Source organism: Podarcis cretensis (genome assembly GCF_951804945.1).
Source record: "Podarcis cretensis genome assembly, chromosome: 2".
In the NCBI taxonomy this organism is placed as follows: domain Eukaryota; kingdom Metazoa; phylum Chordata; class Lepidosauria; order Squamata; family Lacertidae; genus Podarcis; species Podarcis cretensis.
The window spans coordinates 18,397,044-18,402,141 of NC_137171.1; positions in this window are offsets into that span (position 1 = coordinate 18,397,044).

Below are 5,098 nucleotides of genomic sequence, written 5' to 3' on the forward strand. Positions count from 1 at the left end.
GACGGACCTTCTCTGCAGTGGCTCTGTGGAATGCTCTCCCCAGGGAGGTCTGCCTGGTGCCTTCATTATGCACCTTTAGGCACCAAGAAAAACGTTCCTCTTTAACCAAACGTTTGGCTGATTGACATCCAATGCCCTTTTAAAATGTGTTTGGGGGGGTATTATTGGGTTGTTTTTGTTTTTATTATGTATTTTGTGTCTTTGTATTTTGATTTTGCGAACTGCCCTGAGACCTGCGAGAATAGGGCAGTATATAAATTTAATAAATTAGTAGTAGTAAAAGCATACCCTCCAACCTTTCTCCAATGAAAATAGGGACATCCCATTCCATAATGTTATTTTTTTACTATTTATACACCACACATCTTATTGGGCTGCCCCGGCCACTCTGGGCAGCTTCCAACATATATAAGAACATAATAAAGCATTAAACATAAAAAAAAAAAGCTTTCCAATACAGGATTGCCTTCAGACGGCTCAGGGATCAGATAACTCCATACCCTCCAACATTTGAAAATAGGGACATCCTAAGGAAAAGCAGGACATTCCAGGATCAAATCAGAAACCAGGACGGCTTCTCTAAATCAGGGATGTCCCCGGAAAATAGGGACACTTGGAGGGTCTGTAATAGTGTGTATGGGATTGCAGCTTTGCTTGTGGCGGTTTTGGGAAGGGAATGATTGCGGGCTTGCCTTCTTCTGCCAAAAGTAAAATGCAGTTGCTGCTTATGCATGAGCGACAGCCTCCTCCAGCATCAACCAACTCAATCATTTGGATCACAGACAGGAAGCCTTGCTCTGGGGGTACCCTACATTGACGGATTAGGCAGGTCATTACCAGGGACAGAGCCTTCTCTGCTGTGGCAGCTCACCTGCGGACTGCCATCCCAAAACATATTCTGGAACGTCTCCTTGAACTGTAAAAATGCCTCTTGCTTGGAATGATGGGAGATGGAGGGGTTTGAATATGTGTAGCAAACCTCAGGCTTTTGGTTGCTTGGAATGTAGCCTACTGTACAAATATAACCTGGACTGTTAAGTCCAGTCAAAGGCGACTATGGGGTTGCAGCGCTCATCTCGCTTTCAGGCCGAGGGAGCCGGTGTTTGTCCACAGACATATTTCTGGGCCATGTGGCCAGCATGACTAAACCACTTCTGGCGCAATGGGACACCATGATGGAAACCAGAGCACACGAAAATGCCATTTACCTTCCCGCCACAGCGGTACCTATTTATCTAGTTGCACTGGAGTGCTTTCAAAATATAACAGTGCCATTGGTTGCTCCACCTGCTTTTACCTCTACCCACATGTATCATTGTCATCATCATCATCATCATCATCATTATTAGTAGTAGTAGTAGTAGTATATCATCCTGCATCTGTAGATTCAGGGCTTTTTTTCAATTGGAACTCACCAGAACTAATTTCCAGCACCTCTCAGGTGAGCATCATTATTAAGAGAACAAGGGAGGCATTCATGGTGAGTTCCGGCACCTCTTTTTCTAGAAAAATAGCACTGCAAAGATCTCAGGGTGGTTCACAACATAAAAGTACACAAGAATGTGGTCTGTGTGCAGAAAAATGTTCCCCACCCCAGCCTAGAGACCCTGACGAGGTAGTTCTGCTAGTTGTGGCCTCTGCTGTTCCCTCCAAGGAGACTGAATTTCATACATTGCTTTAAACTAGCTGACCAAGTCCTTTGGTCATACACCTTCTAGTAATACAGCATAGATAGAGAGTATTTAAGATGGGGAGGCTGTTGCATTGAAATGGGTGGGTTGGGGGAATTCCACAAGGATCTGTAGGAGTGCAAATATCCAGAGTGTGGGGTTGGTTGGGATTACTATGAGGAATTATAAAATAGTGTGGTGTAGTGGTTAAGAGCGGTAGTCACGTAATCTGGGGAACCGGGTTCGCGTCTCCGCTCCTCCACATGCAGCTGCTGGGTGACCTTGGGCCAGTCACGCTTCTCTGAAGTCTCTCAGCCACACTCACCTCACAGAGTGTTTGTTGTGGGGGAGGAAGGGAAAGGAGAATGTTAGCCGCTTTGAGACTCCTGAAGGGGAGTGAAAGGCGGGATATCAAATCCAAACTCTTCTTCTTCTTCATGTATCAAGCCATTATGTCCACGATGAATGCATTGTGTTGACTGGGTTTGATACACTGACAATAATTTCTGATCAAATCCCACAACCCTCTGCATCTCTGGCCATTTCCTCTACTGTCCATCTCTCTTGCCTGACAAGTCACGTACACAGCCCAGTTAATCTTAGGATGTTAATCTTAGGGCTAGGAAACAGATCTCACATAAAGGTGATAATAATCGCTGTCTTCCTGGCCATCCTTCTTATCATGTATATTGTTTGTTTATCACCTCAGGGGTTGCCAAATGCTCTCCTTTGTAGTTCTGTTCTTTGTTTACCCCAGAAATATGTGTGCTTAATTAGTTTTGGTAGTTTAACTTTTCCCCACATGGGGTTTGTTGAAATGCTCAGAAGAAATCTGATTGGTTCTTACGAACACTCTGAAAAAGTTCTTTTGTGAATAAAACGACCTGGTCCAAGGGGTAGAGAGACACAGAGAGAGATTATTATACGCACCCTTCCCAGAGTCTTGCTGGTTCAAGCCTCTGTGTGTATTCTTATTAATCAGACTTCAATCCTTCCTTTACTTTGAGAACGCCTCAGGATCATTTAAGCTTGCAAATTCATGGCCACAGAAATGGTCTCTCCCATCTTCAAGTCGCTACCACATCCGTGCACAGTTTAAAAGACAAAGTGTATTTAATTTACAGAAATGAGCTATAAGACGACGCTGACCAAACTTTCTTTTTTATTACTCCTGCAAGCCCTATTTCATTAGCAGAGGAAAGGACAAATTTAGTTTTAATCTCTCCCTGTCCATAGAATTAAATCATTGGCCTTGTAAATTATGCATGTGAAATTACCAACAATTTGGGCTTGTGCAATTTCCAGTAAAATGTGCTAATCCTGAATTATGTGATTTGCACTGTTTCAGATAGACTAATTTGTCAAGGCTGACTGAATCCATTTAGTGCCTCCTTAAAGGTGTGGATGGATTTGATTTGGAAGCAGATTTACATCCTTTACTCACATAGCAATAAAACTGTTGGCAAATTCCTCAGATCTATCCTATAAATTTCCTCCTTTCAATGCCATTAAGGTCACAAGGAAGGGTAACTATACTAGATTTCAAGTATTTTTTTTTAAAAAAAGTGTGGAATTAAATACCTTATTGGTGTATCCACCCTGACCAGTTGTTCCACATGTGATGCTAGGATGATAGGAAAAGGAGGCTGGAAAGGCAAATATCATTCCTGCTGAAGACAGCTCAGAAGTTCATGAATAACCAGACTGGTGCCTTAGGGAAAATTAGAACAAATCAACTCAGATGTGTTAGCAAAAAATATGTAAAACGCACACACACACACAAAGTGCAGAGCCAAAATTCTCTCACTAATTTCACCATCAATTTAGGGAAGGTATTTCAACAGTTTAGGTGGGAGCATTGAGTTGCGTCTCGAGGCCCCAAGACCCACCCCCAAAATATATACACACGGACACTTATATTAGTTTAAGTTTTGGGGCAAATTTTGGCCACAACTTTATTGAAATGCAATCATGTGAGCGGTATTGGCTTAGTCATTGACTCCCCACTATAACTGACTCCACCTCTCAGGGTGATCGTCCAATGGGGTAAACCAAACGAGGGAGAAAGGTCGATGAGGACCAACCTAAGCTCACCCCGGGGTTCCTGTGGTCCTGGCACGGCCCCTCAAGCAGACTTCGGACAAGATCCAGGACCCCCAGATTCCTTTAATGGAATACCCAGTTCCTGGAGGGGCAGGTGATGGCTGCACCTCCCCCCCATCCAACTGAGCCAATGCCTAACCGCCACCTTACAAGTTGTGATGATTTGCTAAGAGGTAGGTGGAAACCAAATGGCTAAAGCCAATCTGCCAAATGGAAAAAATTCCTACCCAGCCCCTGTTCTAAAACAGGCTACCCAAACCAAAGGAAGGCCAAGTGACTCTACCTAAACTAGGGAGGGTGGGCGGGTGTTCAGCCATGCAAATGCAAGTGCCCCACTTGCATCACACTGCTGTTTTTAAAGCCCCTGGGATCACGCCACCTACTGGCTATTGGCTAAAACCGCCTGGCATGATCCCGGGGGAATGGTAAGGACTTCCTGCCCCTTTCCCATCCCCCACCATTTTAACTCTGTCAGGTGAGCTCTTGGGTCCCAAGCGCAACCATGACCCTCTGTTATGAGGATCCCATAACACGGCCAAAGTACCATGCATAGTCACTATAGTCATATACAGTAGCACATTTTCCCACAGATATTTTGTTCTCAATGTACAGTGGTACCTCGGTTGTCAAATGCTTCGGAAGCCGAACGTTTCATTTTTTGAACGCTGAGAACCTGGAAGTGAATGCTTCCATTTCCGAACACACCTTGGAAGCTGAATGAAGGTGCGTTTCTCCATTTTCTCAATGGAATTCGCTGACCGCCCATTGCGCCTCGGTTGTCGAACGTTTCGGAAGCCGAACGGTCTTCCGGAACGGATTACGTTCGACAGCCGAAGTACCACTGTAGTTCACAAAAAACAGACAACGTGAATGAATAACAGCACAGTATTCAATTTACGTAGTAAAATTCAGTACGCCAGTACACTATAACATTGACAGTTCAACAGTTAAGAGTATGGAAAGCACATCAAAGGTTTCATTATAAAATGAACTAAATAATACCTGGCCGCCGGCGTGCTGCAACCGCCTCATGCCGGATTGACAGCATCTGTCAATCCTACCAATGTATGTAACTCTTTACAATAGCAAAACCCTTATTTTGGCTGCTGGTCCCTTATTTTCGAGGCTGCTGGTCCCTTGTTTTCAAATCTGTAAGTTGACAGCTATGGATATAATGTAAGTTAAGATGCATGGTTATTTTTGTCTTTGTTAATGCCTTTATCTATGTAACTGAAGTTTTTTTTTTTAAAAAATGGAAAAACCTACCCTGCAGATGGAAAACTAGCACATCTGGCAGAAGCCTGATCTGAAGCCTTCCTCTGTTG